Source organism: Mustela erminea, chromosome 9 (genome assembly GCF_009829155.1).
Source record: "Mustela erminea isolate mMusErm1 chromosome 9, mMusErm1.Pri, whole genome shotgun sequence".
In the NCBI taxonomy this organism is placed as follows: Eukaryota; Metazoa; Chordata; class Mammalia; order Carnivora; family Mustelidae; genus Mustela; species Mustela erminea.
In genome coordinates, this window is record NC_045622.1 from 35,964,443 (window position 1) to 35,987,150 (window position 22,708).

The 22,708-nt window shown below is 44.7% G+C and overlaps 1 protein-coding gene across 1 annotated transcript in view; it reads left to right on the forward strand.

Annotated features, from left to right (window-relative positions):
- MAML2 (mastermind like transcriptional coactivator 2) overlaps nt 1–22,708 on the forward strand; it is a 344,668-nt gene that overhangs the window by 209,990 nt on the left and 111,970 nt on the right. The gene's annotated exons all lie outside the window — the stretch shown is intronic.

A 22,708-nucleotide genomic window follows, 5' to 3' on the forward strand; every position in this document is an offset into this window, starting at 1 on the left:
TCCCTGCTCGGTGTGAAGCCTGCTTCTCCCTCTCCCACTCCCCCCGGCTTGTGTTCCCTCTCTCACTGTGTCTCTCCCTGTCAAATAAATAAATAAATAAATAAATTTTTTTTTTTAAAAAAAGGTCCTAACAATGAGAAAATAGACATTTGGTGGTGGTGGGGGGTGTTGTCTGCCAGAATACCACACCTTCCTTTCTTGAGTGACCTCATAAGGTCATTGTAAAACTCAAATATCATAAGGACCACTGGAAGTATTTTTACAGGTTGTAAGAGCCAATAGAGTTATAGGAAGCTTTCTAATGATTTTAATACATGGAGCAACCATGGGAGGGGTCAGAGAAAAACAGAAACACAGAATGAAAAACGAGGAAGAATTTAAGAAGGATGATGTGTTTACATTGGAGGAAACAAATCAAAAAGGAAACTTTTTGGTTCTTTTGGATTATGCAGAAATATTTTGATAAGGATACTCCTCAGAAAAACTCATTCCACTAATGAGCAAAGAAGAGGCAGCTTTTCCTGCTCACTTCCTGACTCATTTCATCCCTCCGCACCCTGCAAGATTTCAGTCAGACCTGGAAGCTGGCTCTGACTGCTGATGGTAAATCCATCTTTTCTTGTTTCCTTTTAGTCTTCAGTCTGTCCTTCTCTGCTTAACAAACATTTTTTGAGGAATTCCTATATGCCAAGCACTGTCCTGGGCTCTCGGAGCTGAAGGGTGAAAAGGACTCTGTCCTCACAGAGCTTCCAGCTTAGCATACTCTCCTGGAGCCCTTACCACTCCTGGGCTTGGGTTCAAGTGCATTGTACACACAATTACCTCCTCTGCAGGAATCCAAACCCCCTGAACACAGGAATCAAGCACAACTCAACTTTGCATCTGCGGTGGCCCAGGCCAGCGACTTGTAATTGTGGCTTTAACAGATGTTGGTTGAATTAGATAGAGGACGTTTTCTTAGCCATCGAATGTATTTCTTTCCAGAATGGGGTTGGTCGTGGAAGTCTTTGATCTGTGTCTATTTAAGAAGAGAATTCTCTCTGGGATGGTCTGGTGTTCCCTGTTAAAAGGCAGGGTCTTGGACCCAATTATTTCTCAGGGCCCTTCCAGACTTATTATTATACCTCCTGTTGTTCCTTGAGTTCACGAGTTTGTTCATGCCCAGTTAAATATGATTTTTAAGTATGTACTCATTGGGGTGGTGTGGGGTTTGGGCAGATTATAGAACCTCTTTGTGCCGAGACTCTTCTAGTCTGATGGAAGCAGAAGATACGTTGTCAAGGCGGTGATGGCGGAGATGTTTGGGGTTGCTTATTTGCCCATTTCATTCTCAGGACAGTACTCCAGAAGGTTTCTGTAGCATGACAGGTACTGAGAACATCAAGGAGTCTGGAGCCGTGTCACTCTCTGAAGCCAATCCAACCGTGGGATGGCGAGGCTAGTCCTGCACCCATGCTCATCAACTTCCGTATATTTTGTTGACCTTCTCCCCACTTTTGCTTATAAGATTCACTTCCCTTGGAATGTCATCCTCTCACAGCTCCACTTTGCAAAATTCCACTCATCTTATATTGTCTCTGTTTAGTCCCATAAAAAGAGGTTGGGCTTCAACCTTCTAGACCAATCTGGTTCATTCAGAGACCTCAAGCGATGACCAGCAATTCAGTTCACCATTTGTTATTACTACTTATTAACTGCTCACTGACATCTTTGCCGGCTTAGCCCTGGTTCTGTTATTGTTATTTTAATGTGCTCTGTGTTTTATTTCTCTGTATCTTTCTTACGGTCTAATGGCGACTGTAATACATTGTATTTAATAAGTACTCAGCATATCCCTTATTTAGTGATCCCTTGAAAAACTGAAAATTGGAATCCTCATTCTCTTTGCCACACATATGAATCAGCACTGTTTTCCACCCAGGGGGCACATTCAAGCTAGAAGAAATCACTTATTTGGTAAAAAGCACTTTGGAAACCTGCTTCATTTTCCTACCTTTTTCCTCCCAATCCCACAAAGGTTCGGAGAACTTGGCTCCATATGTCCCCGTGGCTGAACACCAGAAAGCGTAGCCGCTGAGCACAAAACCTGTCTCTAAATTACATACACAAAGCAGGACCTCCCACTTGCCATGATGTCAGACCAGAGTAGAACATGAACACAGAAAAGGTACTTTGTGCTACAGGCTGACTCTGTCTGGGTCTCCCTGCCACCCCGAAAGGCCAAGTGACTCAATCCTCAGTGTTACAACCTGTCCCCTCTGCAGCTTGAGTTGGAATCTGTGAACAGTGTTTTTGTCACCTCTGGCCTCTCCACCTGGAGGGTGAACGTGTGGTTCGAGTCCCCTTTATGAACCCATCCAGTGGGCCATATAACTCAGTGAGCATCTGACTAGGAATAAAAAGCATGTAGAATTTCAGGCAGAAGTGCATTATTCGGTCTTTACACAGGAGTGTAAAGGGAGACAAAAAGGCACTGCCCCACCTCCAACCGAGGAAGCATCTGTTATTTACGGGAGACTGGTGCCTCTTTGCGGCCTGCGTTGCTGTATCAGAATCCCAATGGGTACCTGGCTTCCCAGCCTCAGATTTGTCAGGGTGGGAAAGAAAGTTTATCAGCCTTCGGGAGACCCCTCAGGCCCAGGATCTGCCTTGCATATTTTGCTGGGGTTGCTCTGTGGGTTCATCAAAGCCAGTTTCTACGGGGCCTTCCAGAAATGCTGCTCAAATAGACACCAAGACTCGGGGATCTGAATGTCTGGTCCCTCCTGCCTCTCTCTCCGTCGCCCAGCTTGAGACCCTGGGAACTAGAATGATCGGAGGCACCCTCCTCCTATCTGGGCATCTTCTCACCTCTCAGGGCCTCAGAGTGGTCTTCCCGACCATCCTGTTTGACGTAACACACTCTTCTCTTGCTCTGCTTCCTATTGCTTCAGAGCATTTATTACTTCCTGACTCTTTTTTTTTTTTTTTTTTTTTTTTTAATTTACTCACCCATTGTCAGTCTCTCCCACTGGACTCCAGTGAGTCTTTGAAGGAAGAGACTATGTCACCTGCTTCCTCAGAACCAGATCTCCCACCTGTGGGACAGAGCCTGACACATAGGTACTCAATGTCTGTTGAACTGTTGTATTGACCAGACCCTTCAGGAGGTAATAGATGAGGAATATATTGACGAATTTAATGAACTTAATTAATTTAATTTCTGACCTGAGATTACTTGGAGGCTGAATGAAGTAAAAAAAACAAAGAAACAACAAGAACAAGAACAACAACAAAAACCAAGAAAGTAAACGTCACCTCACACCATGAAACATTTCACATACCCCTCCCTGCCTCACCATCTCTTCTCTCTGTGTGAAATGCCCCGTCATGGTCGCTGCCAACATGTGAACCTGAATGTCCTTTCCTGTGCCTGGCGTTCCTGATCCAGAACGTCAGCAGAAACGCGGTTCTGACAACCTGGATTTCTGCCGAGGCTCCACAATTCCCTTTCTCTGCTTCACTGGAGATCCTGGTCACTCTGTGTTCAAGCCGGGTGTGTACCTCTTCCTTCCTCCACCTTCCCCACTCCTGTTCACTTCTTTCCCTGGTAGGATTGGAGTTACTGGCTTCTTCCTCATTCCAGCCATTCTGAATCCTAGCCATGGTGGCTCAACAGATGGGCCTGAACCCCTCTGCTGACAAGGACACCTAAGTAGGGCCGTCCAATCTGCCATTGAACTAGCTCTCCGCGGAGTCCAGTCAGGAGAGAGACAGATAACTTCTCAATATTCACGTTTCCCTGCCGTGGCTGGGGTCTCTGCGAAACTTTAGTTGGGACTTCTTTGTTTCCAAAAATATTTTGGGCTTTCCCATGCACGCAGCCAATAAGAGAAATCAACAGGAGTCTAAAGAGGGTGTGAGTATATGAAGGAGGGTGTGAGTATATGAGAACACAAGCTACGGAAGCCGAACACAGAGAAGGGATTGGCAAAACCAGAAATACTTGGGGATGGTTTGTGTGCCTTCATTTGATCCTGAGGTTCTGAGTGAGGAGGGAGGAAGGGGCGAGAAGGAACAGGATTTGAGAAGGTTAGGGTAAAATGGTGACTCCACCTGAAAGAAGTTAAAATCTGGTATGTCTACGCTGAGCCTCACCAAGGACTGTGGTGTGTGTCTCAGTTGCAAAGACTGGGTAATGAAGAAATGGGCCGCATTTCCCTCAGGAGATAGGATTTTTTTTTTTTTTAATTATTTTTTTTCAAGATCCCGCCGCTCTGGTGATGGTATGTCAACGTCTCTGAGCAAGACTTCACCCCATCTTTTATTCTTATTTTCAGCTCCTCCAGGATGTGTCTCTAACCACACCTTCTATCAGTGACTCCAGATATTTTCCCCAAGAGTAAACGAGACAGTGTGTACTTAGGTATACAACTGCTTTCCTACATTTTCAGTGCTTCCAAGGCGTCAGTAGGGTGGTACTACACCCCCTTTTAGGGGGGCCAGGGAGAGGGGGAGCTAGGGGAGCCTGTGTTTCCTCAGGGCCAAACACCTGGATTTAAGCTTCCCCTTTTTCTTTTCTTCTATCATCTGTAACGATTTCAAGTGCAAACCCATAGAACACATTCTCTTTATTTAAACGCCGGAGCTGGGGAAACATTAGAGGCAGAGGAAAAGCTGTTCAGTGTGCCTGGATGACTCAGTCTAAAATAGTATTACAGCTTGGCAGCAAACCCACTTCAGGGAAGCTGGTAGGAGACTAAAATAAAAGTTAAATTGAGGGGGTAAATCATTTTATCAGGCTTAGGATTTTTACTTGATGTAATGAGATTCTCAATATAAAATGAGTTAATGTGTCTGCCTAAGGGCATAGATACTTGAAGAAAGAATTTGAAAATACAGACTTGAAGTAACTAGTGGTCTGAAATAAAACAATGCAGAACAGTGAAATTCTCCTTATATAAATTTTGGCACAATGTAGTTTCTTCTGAACAGCATGATTAAATGTGAGTATCCCTTGCTTGTCACTGAGAAGGAAAAAACTACAAAGTGTTTTTTTTTTTCTTTTAAGGACTTTTCTGTTGTGTTCTATTTTCCTCCTTTTCTTCCTCCTTCTCATTTATCTTCTAGAAACACTATGCTTGTTTTTGCCCTTGCAAAATGCAAACTGAATTCAGCTTGTTCCTAAAAGATGAAGCCAAACATATTTCTGCATTCTTGCCTCTTGCTCTATGATTTTCCATGACTCAAACATAGAGTGGGCCCCCCAGTGCAGAGGTCAGACCCTTTGCTGACAAACCCACAGAGGGAAATCAGAGGGAAATGCTGGACATTTCTTCTCCACAATTGACCCAGTGGCTTTTACACACACACACACACACACACACAAACTCTCTCTCTCTTTCTCTCTCGGCTTCCCCTGTTCTGGCTTTTTCAGACGACACTTTTCACAAGGCCAGGTGCATGTCCTCTTCCACAGAAAGTGGTGAGTTTAGCCTCAGGAATGTACTGCCGGTTATTCCTTCAAGCCAAGGAAATTATGGTGGTGGAGAGTGAAGGTTGGGCACGAGGGGAAAGACCCACCTCCCTTCCCAGGAAGTAGACTCACTGAGGGGAGAGAGCTATGGAAGAACAGTCTCCTTTTGGTTCAGCAGATGGCTTCTATACCTCGGTACACTTTATAGACTGCCATGAGGTCAGCACAAATACTACCGCTGACACTTGAGGTAGGTCAAAGAGCATACCCAGTGGCTCAGCTTTTTGGTCCAACTGCCCCCAGGAAAGGGGAAGAGATGGACACAGTTCCTTGGGCAGAACCCTACCAGCACTCCAGGAACATAGGGCAGCAGGCCCAATGCCACGCTCTTGAGATGGACATAGCTTTGCGTGCCACGCAACATGGTGTCTGAATTCTGATCAGAAACCAGAGCTTCAGACTCTCTTTGGGAAAGTCCTGGATGAGTCCCTTTACCTCTCCATCGCCCCCTTCAAGGCCCTCCCAAGCCTGGTCACTGGGGAATCATTTGCTTGATGTTTTTTAGAGGAACAACCATTGTATATATGCGGGGCTCCAACTGATGGAAGCATCCGTGCTTTTGTTTCCGTTTCAGAAAATTGTTTCTTTACACCATTTGGTTAATCTTTTCCTACCGGATATGCTGATGTTTCTCTCTGGACCTCCATGGGGCACAGGGATCTGCTTGTTAGCAAGCAGCATTTGTAAGTACTCAAGGAAGAACCCCGTAATAGGTGGTTGTTGCTATAGCAACTTTTTAAAAAAAAAACAAAAACAAAAACAAAAAACCCTAACCTTGTGAATGGACATGTAAGAAATTATAAGAAATTAAATTTTCTCCCTCAGAGAAGAATGGAACTAGAATACCAAAAACCTCTCTCAACCTCATGAAAAGATTTGTATGAACGATTTCCATGCTTTGGATTGGGCATAGCGAGCTGTGGACTCTGAATTCCCAGAATAATGTTTCAATGTGAAAATCAAACAGTTCTATTCTCTTACAAAGCATTTCTTTAATTATGGAGGAGATGGCCAACATGTGGGACAATGTCACTGTCAAGCACCTAGAGGTTATGCGTATGCAGCATCTTACTTAAAAACCTCACATTCATATCTTTTAATGTATCCCACCAATAAAGATGTGCTATTTCCTTTTCAGAGCTGTGGTCTTTGCAACTTGATGTCAGCTTTTTCAGCTCTCCCAGCAGGGAAATTCAGGTGAATTCCAAACTGTGATTAGAGAGATCTAAGTGGAGTTAAAAGGAGTCAAACAATAGAAGAGAAGCTTACCCGCACAGATACATGCATGCAGACCAACTGCGTGCAAAGATAAATTGCACCTGCGTATGACCGTGTTAGCTCTTGTCATAAAGCAGTGAATTTGCTACAGATAGGTGAAGGTCAATGGGAGAGAGAAAAAAATCTCTCTTTCTACTGCCAAAAGTAATAAAGAGAAAGAAAAAGGCACCTGTGACTCTCCATACCGTGGAGGAGAAAAGAATGTTACTAAATGATATTGAAAGTGTAAAAATATGATGAGAAGCAAAGCAAGAAACGGAATGATGTGCGCTTGCTAGGTGAACGTGGAGAATGGAGAATGGCCTCCATTGATGCTTAGATGGATCCAGGGCTATTGGATTGTTCTCGCCCTCCTCCTCTTCCTATTTTCTGACTATGTTTTCTTTGATGGAGAAAATGATAGGCTTGATAATACATAATGATAGTCATCCAAAGATCAAACTTCATTAGATCCTTCTTATTCAGTAGCATGAAACTGTCTGGTCAAAAGCAATCCCATATGTGACCTTAATTTAACAAGTGATTAGACCCAATCCTGATGCTTTGAAATATCTTTGCTTATCAAGCTCAAGCAGGGTAACATTTTAAATAGGCTTTTACTATCCTTAGAGTTCCTGAAAATCCACGCTACTGGAATTGCCCTTGAAGCCACCCAATGCTATCCATCTCTTTTTTCTGTCTTTCTTAGGGTAGTTTTTCTGTTCGCCGAATGGGATTTCCCCACTTATCCATATTCATTTGGACTTGAAATCAACCAGAAGGACACCCATAATGCAACATCTCTGCTTTCTCATTGACACCTATGTTTCTTAGGGCCTGGCTTCCCTCACTTGTCGGCTGGGTTTGGATGTACACCAAAGTTCTTATTGCACATAATTTATTTCACCACTTCAGAAGAAGCAGGCAAACTCCAGGCCTTCCATCTAGTATTTGAGGAAGGAATTGCAGCCTCTCTGCATCCCTCACTGCAATAGGGAAGAGAAGAAAATATGGGAGAAATGGATGAGACGAAATGGAAGAACAAGGCCAGGACACAGAATCATCCACTCAAGAATGTTTGTGTACCTACAAAATACCAAGTATCATAATTGCTGCTGTAAGGGATACAAAAAATGACAAGGCCGACTTCAGTGCTATGACTCCCTAAGCTGCTATCCTTTCTCTCTCTAGCATTTAGGGAAAATGATCTACCCACCTTGTTTCCCTTTCCTGACCTCCCGTTCCGTCCGCAGAACACACTGTATTTGAGCGTCTTTCTCCAACCACCATCAAATGCTGGTTGTGAGAGATGCAGCTCCGCCTTTGTTCCAGGTGGCCTCTGCTCATTCATGGGGTTGCTCTCTCCTGCCCTGAAGCTTTCTTCTTCTGCCCTTGAGCTGCTCCTTTCATGACTTCATTCCTCTCTCCTTAACTTTTGATATTCCCTGAATTCCGTTCCCATCCCTTCCCTTCTCACTCCTCACTCTTTATTTGGACACCCACAAACCCATCCGTTCAACTAATGCTTGGTGCATTTCTCCCCCATCTATAGAGACTGGTCTGCAATGCTGACTCTCTTGCTAGTAAGAGGGTGTCTCCACTTACATGCCCTACAGCATCCCAAATTCAACAGATTCAAGCTCAGACCCATCATTTGCTTCCCCACCATCCCGTTAGGAAACACGTTCCTCCCCCTACATTCTTTTTTCTCAGCTAACGATTCCATCATCCGCTTAGTCACAAATATAGAAATCGGTATTTGGCCCTCATCCCTTTCTTACGTGGAATTAATCACAAAGTTCATTTGATTTCTGTTTTTCCTAAGTTCTTTCCGATTATATTCATTTCCACTTCCACCACCTTAGCCCACATCCAGTTCTCACCATCTCTTAATGATACTGAGACAGCCTCATTAGTCTTCTGGCTTATACTGCCCACAACTACTGGTTGTTAGTGTCTTTTTTCTAGAATACATTTCAGATCATGCCACTTACTTGCTTAAAATGCTTTAATGTCTTCAAAATTTGGACCGTATTTCTCTGCATGGTGATCAAACCAGAGAAGCCATGTCGAACGTCTCCCTGAGACTCACCTCTTACCGGCTCTTGTCAGGCCTGCGTCCCGGCAGCCTCGCCTGTGATGTACGGTTCCCTGAGGACCTGGGTGTCACCATAGTGCTTCCCTGGACTAACTCCCTAGCGTGAAATGGGAGTTTCCTCCAGAGGGTGCCTTTCATAAAAGCCGTAGGTTTTCACAGCCAGGAAAATCTGGTTCGATTCGTAGCTGGGCAACCCTTAGTGGTCTCATTTTTCTTGTCTATAAAGGGGCTCTTTATATCTTTTGTCAAGGTTGTTGTAACAATTTCATTGTAATCATAATAAAAGCTGGTATTATGGGGCACTTTCTATGTGTTGGGACTGTTTTAAGCACTCTACATGTATTCATTGAATCTGTTTCACTTTATGATATCAGTACAGATGTAATATTTGTCTGGCAGATGAGAAAAATGAAAGCACAGAAGTTAGGTAACTTGCCCATGGTCAGGCTGCTATTAGATAGGGAAGCCGGGATTCCAAGGGATAATGTATGTAAATTGCCTCCCATGGCACAGTCACTCAGTGAATGCTGTTTGATCTTTTCCTTGCTTGCTGTATGCCTAACTCTCATCTAAGTCTTGGGAAAGGACCCCAAAAACTAAAAAAGGAAAAAAAAAAAAAACTCTGGTATTTTTGAAGCCATTATTTGCTGTGTTTTGAGTCCAGGCTTTATAGACATGGTCTCATTTGAGACTCACTTCAACAACTGAGCTGGAACTATTATCTCCATTATGCAGAGAGGGAAACTGAGGTGGGGAGCATGAGGTAAACTACCCAGAGCTTCCTGTCTTGTGGAGAATGGAGCCAGGACTTACATCTGAGTCTCTAACACGGAAGCTCACACTCTTGCCTGCAACAACGTATTGCCTCCACAGACATTAGGAGACATGTAACATTGTTCGCAGTCTTGCGGGGGCGGGGGGGGGGGACTGTAAAGGTTTCATAACAGTTACAAGCAGAAAGCTTTAAATACATAAGGAAAGCAAACCATGGATAGAGTGGCCTACCGGGGCTCGAAATAATAGAGCAGGGATCCCAATGAGGCTTGGAGAGGGAGTGAGCAATGAGTTGAGACTTTGAGGAGAGTGAAGAAAATACACCAGTGGAAGAGAAAAATCAATTTTGAAATTGAAATGGTGTATGGGGAGACATGACAGATGCAGAGAACCGGTCATGGACAAGGAAGTGTTTTATCATTGAAATCTAACTGGTGGATACAAGATATTCATTGTGAGCTGGTTACAAGGAAGAAATGTATGTTTGCGGGTGGGGGGCTAAAGTCCTGGGGGGATCACTCCTGCTGACGTCCTGGATTAAAACCGATTTCCACGGTTGCCGTTGGTGAGCATCCTTAGTTTGAATCTGTCCCGTATTGTGTCTGAAAGGCAAATGCAATGAGCAGCAGCAATATTTCTGAGGATTATGAGCTTCCTGAGTCAAGACTGTGCTTTTATATTTTCAGCAGACTTAACACATTGAACAGTTTTCTTTGCAGAATGGAGCAAAATGAGCTCCTTTACTTGCCTGGTTGTCCTGCGACCATTCATAGCAGGGTGGACGGTTCTGTCCCATCCAGGAGTGGTCAGTTAGCAGACCCCTGAGGCCCAGGTTAGTGATTCTGCTCTCATTTTTTTTTTAAGATGATCAATACTGATTTATCATGAAATGAATTCACGGAAAGGGACTGTAACGTATTCTCAGTTAACGATTTTGAGAAGAACAGAGGCATGTCCTGGAAAACAATGGTTCTTATCATGTGGAAGGAGGTCTCCTATCCAGCTTTCTTTTTTGACACAGAGAATTACCCTTGATGCACAATTTTGACTTGGTTAAATTTTCTTTTCCAGTATAGGTAGGCTTGTGTTGTTTTTTTTTTTTTTTCCCCTCTTCAAAGAATATGACCACACATGAAGAATTGGAACCTGTCAGGTGGAGAATTCATCTCAGTCATATAATTACTGGGCTAAGCAAGTTAGATCAAAGTGAGGGCATCGGATAGCTATAGGACATTGCTTCAAAGAGTAGTTAAACTGCAAACAATATAAAGGCTTTATTGTCCCCCATTGCATGTCATTTAAATCATCAAGAATCATTTCCCATAAATGTATGGCAAATAGTGGGATGTTAATTCCTGCCTGAAAAAGCCTGCATTCAGGCCTTCACGGAGAGCAAAGGAACTTTTCTATCTGCCATTATAAATTCTCATTTCCGGGCTTGAAAGGCTCAAATTGCCGGGAGTATAGGTTTTGGTTTGGGTTTTTTCAATTATAACCAAATATCTCTGTAAACCTCTTCATGTTTCATAGAGCTAGTTAAGCAATTTCCCCTTAGATGTGTCTTTGATGTGAAAATAAACACAGGCTGAAGCGAAAGCTGAGGTCCTCTCTAAAAGACTATCTGTCTAGATGGTTCACAGTCACTCAGGCTAACATTAGACCAGAGAAAGCACACGTCAACACTCTATATTGAACCTAGATACAGTTGCTATAAGAAAAATATTTCTTCAAAAGTTTCAAAAGAATGATGACATCAATGCCAAGAACATCAAAGGAGCTGTTTGGTGCTTTCAGGTACTTTGCCAAACTCCCTCTAAATGCTGCTTAACATTCCTTTGTAATGGAGCTCAAGATGGCCCCGAAATTGCGGGGACCTCTTAAAAGGTCTGCCCATCCTACCCCTGTCTCCAGGTGACTGCACCCCAAGGAGTTTGCACGTTGTTGGCCCGGGGTGTTCAGACATGATTCAGAAGGAAGTTTTTCATTTAAGGATGCTTTGATGCTTTGAGGGGAGAACCAGGGAGCAATGTGACCTCAGGACGTCCCCTGGGTGTGCAGGGTAGAGGTGTGGCAGATGGTGGCAATCCTCTTAGCACGCTGCTGTCACAGAACAGCGGCCTTGCTCCCCAGTCATGGGGCTCCTCTTTCAGCAAGGCCGTGAAGGGGCTGGGTGAGTGACCACACGTGGAAAGTTGAAAGAGAAACCAAAAGAAATGTGAGCATTTAGCTTCTACTCAGCTTTTCTATTTTAATCAAGCAAGAAAACTGCACATTTTACCTTATGAAAACTTTAGGTTGGATGTAATGACTGGCTTTCTTACGTCTTCGTTTTAGTTGAGAAGTATTCCTTCCAAGTAACAGAAGCTGTTGTAAAGTATCCCAAGCAAAGAGAAAAGAAAGGAAGAGAGAGAGGAAGGAAGGGGGGGAGGAGAAAGAAAGAAAGAAAGAAAAAGAAGAAAGAGAAAGAGAAAGAAAGAAGAGGAGGAAGGAAGGAAGGAAAAGAGGGAGGGAAGAAGAGGGAAGGTAGGAGGAGATTCCTTAGAAGGTACGGGGTGTCTCGATTACAGGAAATATAATTGAGTCTCGCAGAGTACTGGAACCAGGAACTGGAACTCTTCAGGAAACTCTCTCTGTCTCTGTCTCCCAGCGCTGGTTCTCCTCCGGACTTTGCATCTCTGTGGAATTGATTTCCCTGTCTCTGGCCGTGCATGGCTGAGAACGACTCGTATGGGCAGCCCCGTGTATCTCTCATTGCAAGTGCACGGAGACTGCTAAGAGGGTCCTGTTTCAATACGCACTTACTAGAAAAACAGTGAGTTGGTTCAGTTTGATTCGAATACCTACTTTGATCCAATCTGCTGAAGCTGGCAGAAATGGAGTGTCTCAGGATCAGAAACCCTCAACCAGGGAATGGAGGTCAGATTCTCAGAGGAAAGTGGTAAGCAAGGACAGGCACACTTCAATCTCAATTATATAGGCAATATATATTTTATGTAAAAAAAAATTAGAGAGCAACAGACATATGAATAAAATGGGGGGCGGGGACCTCCATCATCCCACCAGCAGAAGGTACTTCATTATCTTGAAGTGTTTCCGTCTAGCTGTTTGCCGTTGTTTAACAGTATTTCTGACATATTTGCTTGGGTTACACTAAGGATGAGTTACAGTGATCAGAAACAACACATGGCTCAGGCCTCCCTCTCTAGGGCTGATTTTATAACATGGAAGAAGGACTTAAAAATCGGAAGCCAATTCCTTAAAATATTTGGAAATTGTAATGAGGATTGAAGCAATCAAGAGGTTGGCATGGAAAGCAGCAGTGAGAACGCAGTTCAGCTGGGTGGCCAGGGAAAATCGCAGCCAGGGTCACAGTAAGGTAAGATGCAGGGGAAAAGAAGAAGCCAAGTCTGATAGAGGGGGCCAAGTCCATCAAGGTACCATATTCCAGCGAGACGAAACAATATATGCAAAGACCTGAAGCTAAAAGCACCCTTTGTGTTTTAGAAATGTAAAAAATAGTAACAATAAGTAATGTAGCCAAAGCTGGGGTGTGAAAAGGAGATCCCTTTTGTTGCTACGCGGAGAACAGTTTGGCTTGGGGAGAGGCAACATGCAGAGTCAAATTCTCAGAATGTCCTTGAAAGCTACTGGGGAGCCTGCTGTGTTCGGAGCAGTGGGAGCCTGAAGAAGAATGAAGACTGGGATCCGGGAGAAAGAGGCCTGGGAGGATAGGGACCTTTAATACCTGTTGAAGTCAGAGAAGCCACTGAAGAGGAAGGGGACACACTGCTTTGGAATTAGGGGTGTCTGTGTTTTACGTTATTTTACTAAAAGGTGAGAGTGCTTTAGTAGTCGTGTTCAGACTCCAAAATAATTAATAGACAACCCTGGAGTGGTCTGAGGCACTCTCTCTGCCATCTCGGTTCCCCTGATATTCAAACTGACCAGCGTTTTGCTATGAGTCCAGATCCCACCAGCATAAGAAAAGAAAAGCCATCTCTTAAAGCACCCGTGCTCTCCCTACCTCTTCAGTATCTCTCAGCTCCACAGTGGGACAGAGAGTTGCCAAGAAATCAGCCCTGGGCTGTATAAAGGGAGCATGGTCCAGGGCAATGGCAGGGAATCATAGATGCCCCATAAATGGACTCATCTCGTGTTCCCAGACCAGTGAGTGCCCAGTGAGTCAGATCACCAGCCAGTCTGTGAGTCCTTTCCTAGGTCGGTGCTGGCCTGGCTAGGGGAGTGGATGAGCAACAGTAAGCTATCTTCCACATCATCTTGGCATGATGTCCTAATGAAAAAACTCACAGGCCTGAAACAATCGCAAAAAACCAATCAGACCGAGTGCTAAAATCCTAAACCCAGGAGAAAGAACAGGAGGGAACGTAGCAGGGCAAGGCCTCATGAAGCAGATGGGCCTCTAGCAAGGCCCCTTCGAAGAACAACTTCCAGACTGGGCCCCCCAGCGAAGGGGGAGCGAGAAGCCACATCATCAAGGATGCTTCCTACACTGTACATTCTGCTGAGGAGGATGTTTCAAGATTTCAAGAGAATCGCCAACATTTTATACGTAGCATTTACTTTGGATTCCCTTTGCTATGTTTTGGGCAAAAAAGTGAATCACGGGTAAAGTATTTCATGCACAAAGCAGTTGGGTTTGTGAGGCTTTTCGAGAATATTCTGTTCGTTTCTCTGCTAAACCCAGAGAGCCGCTCTCTGAAAGACGGTCCCCGCAGGCCCCCGCCTTACGACCATTGCAGCGACTCGCCAGGGTGACTAAGGATGTCGTCAGCAGGCTGATCGCACTGGTTATCACGGAGTAGATCTGGAATGACATCAAAATTGCAGACGTTGTGGGAAAATCATCCTACTTTTAACTTTTTGATTTAATTTAAACATGCCTCTGTTGTTCAACGACAGGTTTTGTTTACACTGTGGCTAGCAGAATATCCGAATATCACAAAACATGACATAGATTTACACATCAGGGGGCGCTTCATGGGAAGGGAAGGGAGAGGGATTCTCTTCCTCCCCTCCGTGACTGTAATCCTGTGCACACCCTACAGAGCAACCGTCACATGGCATGACCACTTTTGGCTTTATTTCCAGACAGACTGGTCAACCTCTTTTTTTTTTTTTTCTTTAATTGGTTCTAACAGCCATTGAGCATCATGTTCTAAAACCAATCTTCCAGGCCCTTTATGTGCTTTAAGCCTGCGGTCCTCACAGCAACTCTGTGACATAGACGGTCTCACCGAGTATGCACTTGGTGCCAAATAAATGCCTGTTGAATGAATGATTAAGCAAATGCCATTATACAGGTGAGGAAAAGCCCCTTTCATTCTCTTCATTTTGCTTCTGTCTAGCACACACCTGACACGTAACAAGATGGCAGTAGGACGGAAGTATCACACAGGCTTGGGTTCAAGTTCTACCTCTTCTACTAAAAGGGAGCTCCCAGTAATGGAGTGCTGCTCTGAGCTGGGAACCCATAGGGTGCTTCATGTATGAGGTTGTGTGCCGACTAGCGGGGAGGTGAGTGACCAGTCCGAGCTTACACAATAAACTGGAGGAGGACAGCATGTACATCGCAGGGTGAATTCCATGCCCTCTCGAAGTCCCATGTCCTCCCATTTGCCTCCATAAAACAAGATGTCTGCCTCTTTTCCCTCTTCTCTCCACAAATGCTTTGTAGCTTGATGGTAAACGTGCACCAGTCTCCAAGCAGAATTGGTGGAATTGTCCACACTGAGAATTGTCCGCATTACAGGGAAACACCCTTCCCCTGCACTTGTGACAAAGGTTGCAGAGGCAAATTCCAGCTCTTTAGTTACTCTTCCACAAGCCATCCAGGAACGATGGGAAAAGGACAGGGAAACATTAAAGACATTTTAAATATGGGGCATTTGGCATTTAGTGTCTTTAGAAAGACAATGTGTTGACTTGTTTTCTCTATTAAGATCCCTAATTGTCAATATTCTTGCTTCCATATAACACTTCACTGGGGATTTTATGAAAAATAACTCTTCTTTTCTTCACTCAAATAGTCACATATCTCAGAGTTCAGACCTTTTGGAACAAAGTTATGGAACCAATTTCCCAAATAGATCTAACATGCCTTCCCTGACATCTTTTACCAAAAAAGAAAAAAGTTCCTATTTTTTCTTTAAAAAGTAGAAATGGAAGTTATTGAAAAGCATATAAGATGTATGCTCCGACTGTCCCTCCACTCCCGCGCATTCAGCGTATAGGGCATGGAGTTGAGATGAGGCTAAGCATTGGACCCCAGCTTCGGAATCCCTTCCAGAGACTCAGCAGAGCATCTGTCATAAAGCCTCATGTGCCCCCTTCACTTTCTGTTCACACAGATGACAAAGGGGTCCCGGTTCTAGGACCTCCCATTCCTCTGACTTCAGAGTTCAGAAGAACCTGAGCACTCAAGCCAAACTGTAGGAGAACCATTAAATTGCTTTGACAGTTGACACTGAAAATGTTCCCACAGCCTTCTTGCTATGCCAGTGTTTTTCTCCTCGATCGTTAGAAGGATCCAGCCTCCTAGATTCTCAAATCTGCCCACGGACCACTGTTTGAACACCTACAATATACCCAGCATCGTGGCAGGTTCTGAGAGAAATCCAGTCAAGCATAATGCATGGCACCCACCCCCAAAGAGCATAAACTCTAGTTGGGCAAACGTAAATATTATAGGGGCAGAAAACAATAACTTCACAATACCAGATAGCTCTGAACTCTGCAAGGGCCCAATAAGAAGGGGGAGCTTTCAGGTGCCTTTAGCAAAAGATTGAAAATCCCATGTAGTTTGTTGGGGGCAGGAGACTGAGGGAGATCAACTCACCTCCAGTACTACACTGAGCTCTGGAATCCACCTTTCCAGGATCCCAGACTTCATGTTAGGAAGCAACTCAGGAATCCCAAGTTATTTGGAGAGTTGGTCCCTCCCCACCCTGTCACTAATCAGCCATGAGTAAAATGGCCTGAGGAAAGCTTACAGATGATGAGACCAAGATACTCATTCCCGGGAGGACCTCAGCAGTGTGGGAAATGTGGTTCTTGTGCTTATGCACAAGAGAAAGTCAGAAATCTACTTGGGGGGCTGGGATGTGACCTATGGACTGAATTGTTACCTTTGTGTGGCATATTCCCTGTTTCTAGGGCAGCCCAGGAGACAAAGAATGCATTTATTTTGTGGAAAGGGATAGGGAGCAGGGCAAGAAACAGAAACCAGGGGATTGCGCAATAATGGCATTTTTAAATCCCTCCAGGAAGTTTATGTTTCGAGTCCTTTGGAAGAGCAAAGTACAGCTGTTCAAAAGGAGAGTTTACTGAGTGACCCTGGCCTCGGAAAGTTTGCTGAGGGACCCGGGCCCAACTCCGCCACGTGCTGGGTTTTTCCAGGCCATAGACATTGTCCCAGCGCCTCCATTCCCAGCCCCCTCGGGGGGCAGGCAGGTCACTCTGTCTGGCCCTGGGATCCTGAGCAGGCCTCAGCCTTCCCCCCAGCAGAGACCACAGGCCTGAAATAGCACCGAGGTGTTCTCGTAGGAGAATCCGAACAAGGACGAGAGTGAAAAGAAACAGTCTGCTGGACCTCAGCAAAGCACAGTGATTTCTGTGTGGTGTGCAAACCAGACCAGACTTGCTGTGTTGAAATCGTTCCCGAAAGAAGCCCTTTCCTTGGATAGCCAGTGAAAGGGTGATATTGTGCACATAATCTCACAAATTAAACATAGAAGTCTGGGGGCAGATTTATTGTACACAAGAAAAACTGCTTCCTAGACCATGTAGGTGTTGGGAAAAGTGTAAATGGTAACATGTGGGGCTCGTTTGAAGACTTGACATCCTGTCACCGGCTTCATCATCGCATAGCTCCCTAAGGCCAGGGATGATCTGGTTGGGTCTGGGTTCAGAGCTCTCTCTGCGTAGTTCCTAAATCTTTCTGACTGACCAAGTGACCCTTGGTCTCTTCCCTTTCTCCTCTTGGAGCCTTGAGGGTGATTTCCCGAGCTTTCACCATCTACTTCTAACCAGTGATGTCACCAGCCCCTCCCTGCCATCCATCCACACGCATCCCGAACGCCCTTACCTCTGCCCTGTGTGTGCGATCCGTCTTTGTTCTGGGATCCTTAGGTCTTGGGTCTCTGTGTCCACCGTGTCCAGAACAGGGTCAGTCTTTGGTGAGCTGAAGGCTGAAGGGAAAGCAAGCAATGTGCTTAGTGATGGAGAACGAGGACTTTGGGGCCAGTCAGACTGGGGCGGGTGCATCCTGTCTCTGTATCATTCACTATGTAACTTCCTGTTAGGAGCCACGATTTCTTCACTTAGACAATGAGGATGGGAATACAGGTTCAGAGAGCTGTGTGAGGCTCCACACAACTCTTAGAGTGCCTCTCTTAAGCTTCCGTACGCAGTGGTTATTAGGTGACAGCCTTAGGGGGAGCCTCAGGTGCTCTTCTGAGGGGGCCCCTTCTTCCTTCACAATTTAAATAACTGTATTTGGGACATCTGGGTGGTTCAGTGGGTCAAGCATCTACCTTCGGCTCAGGTCTTGATCTCACGGTCCTGGGATCAAGTTCCGCCTCGGGCTTCCTGCTCATCAGGGAGCTTGCTTCTCCCTCTGCCTCTGCCTGCCCCTCCCCCCGCTCATGCTCACTCTCTTTCTCTGACAAATAGATAAAATCTTTTAAAAAACTAAAAAATGAAGAATTATATTCTATGAACATGCTGACATGAAGATAAATATATTACTGTTCGGTATGGAAACATTTCTTCAACTGAAAAGTTCCATTTCTCTTGTTTTAAAAGAAATTCAAACATTTTGGGGGACCCCTAAGTCTCCTGTGGGCCCTAGGTAATGTACCTAACAGTGCATAATGGATAAGTCAGCGGTGGGTGAGAGATTTATTTGTGGAGATTCTTTTCTGTCCTGTTTGAATACTATTAACTGCTTTCCGGAAGTTGCTGGACTATGTGGCACTCAGGCTATATACTTCTAGCTTCCCGCAGTCCAGCTTCCCAGCCATTGGAAAGGTCCGAGTGTGGAGCTGCTCATTTCCCTTGTCCTGCCCCTCGTCTTCAATTTAAACCCAGGTCTTCCCTCCTCTGACTGAGTCTCATTTCCTGGGACTATTCCTGGCTTGTAAAATGACATTGAATTCTCTGACGAACCATTTCTCACTGAGGTATTAGTGACAAACTGTGTTCCTCCTCTACTCCTTCTAGAATATTTGCCTTTTGTTACAGAACCTGTAGAGATTCTCTACCATAATTCACAGCCATATACGATGGAGAAATTAGTCAAGCAAAGGATACACTTCAAAGTCAAGGTTGAACTTGGAGAATCTTTGATTGTCTTGGCTAATTAGCTTGATGTCTAATGTGTCTGTGCATCTGATGGCTCTTGATGGCTCTTGATGACATAACTTTGATTAGAAAGTTCTATGAGGCTGAACACAGACTGTCCCCAGAATTCTCTTGCTAAAGTGTTGTGCCTGATGGAGTCCCAGTGGTATCCCCTTTAGCCGACATCACTGAAGGAGGACCTTTGCCCCCCATCTGAAGCCCCCCTCCCTCCAGCTATGCTGGTGGTAACCCCACACATATACTTAAGAAACAAGTCTTACTCCCTCTGTGCCTGTTATTTTCTAGGTATGAGCAGGAAAATGTTCTAAGAGATAACACTTTATAAAGGATACCATTTACCGCACAGCACAGGCTCTGTAGTGCAAATGCTTGCCTGGATTTCTGGCTTTATTGCTTTTTTTTTCTTTTCAGAGAGAGAGGGAGAGAATACACAAGTGGCGGGGCAGGTGGGAGAGAGAGAGAGAGAATCTAAAGCAGACTTCCTGCCGACGCAGGGCTCGATCCCAGGACCCTGAGATCATGACCTAAGCCCAAACCAGGAAATGGATGCCCCTGGCTTTACTGCTTATTATTTGCATGACCTTGAAGTCTCAGTCTCCAAGCCTTTATTCTCTGTTTTGTAAACTGGGGCAGGGAGGCGGCTGAGTAGAATTAACAGCAGCCTCATGGAGGTGTGGTGAGAATTCTTAGGTATTGTGAGACTTAAATAAGACTATCCACGCAGAGACCTTATCATGATGCCTTGCCTAGCACGCAGATCCTCAATGAATGACTGCCATTATTATTACTATTGTTGTTGTTGTTGCCGCCACCACTAATTCTGTTACAGCCCCTCCAGTCCTGATGGCTTAGAGAAAGTGCCAGTGCTCCTTCCCAGACTCTGCAAGGCACTGCCCAGGGAGTGGCCTGAGCAATGGGAGAATCTGGCAGAACAGGTTCTTTCCAAGCAGTGGAAAGTAGATCAAAGGCAAGCACCCAAACCTGAAAAAAGAATGTATTCCTTTGTTTGTTCTTTACTGGTTGTGAAAAGACTTCCAAAATGTAACTTACACTGGAATAAAAACTGTGGCCACTCTTGAGGTAACATGGCTGAGTCCCTGTGGTCTTTCTTCTTCCTGACCCCCAAGGACAACTGGGGAGGCGTTTTGAGTTTCTGCTGAGTGTGGTGATGGCTGACAATGTTCTGTGATGTTGTTGCCTGTGTCAGTGCATAGCGAGCTCAGCAGTCAGCAAATGTGCGGAGACAGCAGTGATGGCAGCATGGGGAGCTTCACACCCAGGGGCAAAGTATACCTATGCCTTGTTGCAGATCATGCATCACCCAGCGTGACATTTCATGGGACTTGGATAGGCCTCTTGGTTGAAAATAACAGAAGTCCAACTCATGCTAGCTCAAGCAAAAAAGGACATTTATTTTAAAGACTCCACAATGTATCAAGGAAAATGCGACAAGAGACAGGCTGATCTGGGATTGAAACCCAGCCCTGAAATTTTGCCAAAACTTGTGTCTCTCTTCTCTCTGTTAGTTAGTCTTCTCTCTTTCTACAGACTCACTTCCTCTGAGACTTTGGTTGGATATTGGAACAACAGCTCACAAGTTTTGCAAATGTTGATGCAGTCATCCAAAGAAAGCCTGATCTCACTTTCTCCAGTTCCAGAATTCCTCTGGCAGGAACTGATTGGCCCAGTCTAGGTCAGGTTCCTTTCTCTGATTACCAGTCAGCAATGGGAACAGGGAAAAACAGGTTAAAAGAGCACGGGACATCCACCCTAACTGTATACCACTTGTGAATGAGCAAAACCACAGATAAAGGAATAAGGGATTCTTTTTTTTTTTTTTTTTAAGATTTTATATATTTATTTGAGAGAGCACAAGTAGGCAGAGCAGCAGGCAGAGGGAGAAGGAGAAGCAGGCTCTCCACTGAGAAAGGAGCCTGATGAGGGGCTGGATCCCAGGACCCAGGGATCATGACCTGAGCCAAAAGCAGCTGCTTAACCAACTGAGTCACCCAGGCACCCCTAGATAAGAGATTCTTGAAATAGGGATTGAAGAACTACACGACAAGAAACATACTGTTCACATTTTTTTTTTAAAGATTTTATTTATTTAGTTGAGAGAAAGACAGTGAGAGAGAGCATGAGTGAGGAGAAGGTCAGAGGGAGAAGCAGACTCCCCATGGAGCTGGGAGCCCGATGCGGGACTCGATCCTGGGACTCCGGGATCATGACCTGAGCCGAAGGCAGCCGTCCAACTGAGCCACCCAGGCGCCCCCATACTGTTCACATTTGACCCTGTAACTGCATCCTGGCCATTCCCAGACTCCTCTCACTTCACCAAAAATTCGGGATGTCTGTCTGCTCACTGACCTTGGCCCCTTCATACAGGCGAGACCGTAGCCCTAAACAAGCCAATTGCAGCACATTCTAATGGAGATGCCACAGGCTGCAGAATTAGCCAGACCTTGAGTTAAAGCCCAGGTCTGCTGCTGACTAGCTGTGTGACACTGGACAAGTTACTTAGCCTCTCTGAGCCTTGGTCTCTTTATCTATAAAATAATAGCTATCAAATAATACATATTGTATTATTGTAAAGACTAAGAAAAATAAAGCAACCATATTTAAAATACTTGGCATATAATAGATGCTCCGTTATGTTAATTTCATTTTCTATTTAGGTTACCTAGAAATCATCAGGAGGGTGAGGAGTGGTAGTAAATGAAAAGGGAGAAAAAGGAAAGTGGTAGCATTTTGTATCTGGGAAGTATCCTGCCTCAGGTATTTTACAATTATCCTGTGCAAACATTAAATAATTTAAGTGGGTCAGCTGTACTGGGAAAGCCACACTTGGATAAATACTGTCTCTCACTTTAGATGCAAACCAACAAGGATCTCAAGATCAATAGGGAATGTTTTGTTTCTCATTCATTTATCGATATGACTGTATGGTTCTCAGTTTCTTTCCCTATAATATCTATAGTGCTTGTCACACAATTTAATCACTGAGTTAGTGAATGAAGTGCTTGAACATTTGGTTGTGACTCTTGTGGTTTGGAGAGGCTCTCCTCTGAGAATGTGGTAAGCCATTTTTTTTAATATAAACTAGAATTTATTGAGTTCTGACGATCATAAGCACTGTGCTAAACTTGCGTTGTCTCATTTCTTCCTGTGAATCAGTGTATCACCCCAATTTTGCAGGTAAGGACATTGAGGCTTGGATACATAGAGCGGCAAAGTCACTCAGCACTCATGATAGAACAGGAATCTGAGTGCAGCGTAGCAGGCTTCTGAGGCTGACTTCTTAACAATGCGCAATACTGGTTCTCTGCACCTTGGTTTTGGTTTTAAGTTTTCGAGACAGGCAACATAAGAAATGAATCCCCAGGAAAATCTGTGCTTAGAGGGTCTCATTAGATATAAAGGATAACTTCACAGTGTTCGTGCACCCACATGATGTCTCAGCGTGGGCGTGGATGCAAAGGCGAGGAATTACAGGAAGAGAAAGAGTAGAAGAACAGATACACTCTCTCCTTGGATATAGCTCTTCTGATTACTTACTTAGAGGATAATAGTGATGAAGGGTTTCACAGGTGAATCCTAGAAAAAGAGAAACTGGAACCTGTGTCCTACCTTTAGACTGTCCAGCGTTTCCCATCTTGGTCAAAATGGAGCTCATTCCGGTCTGT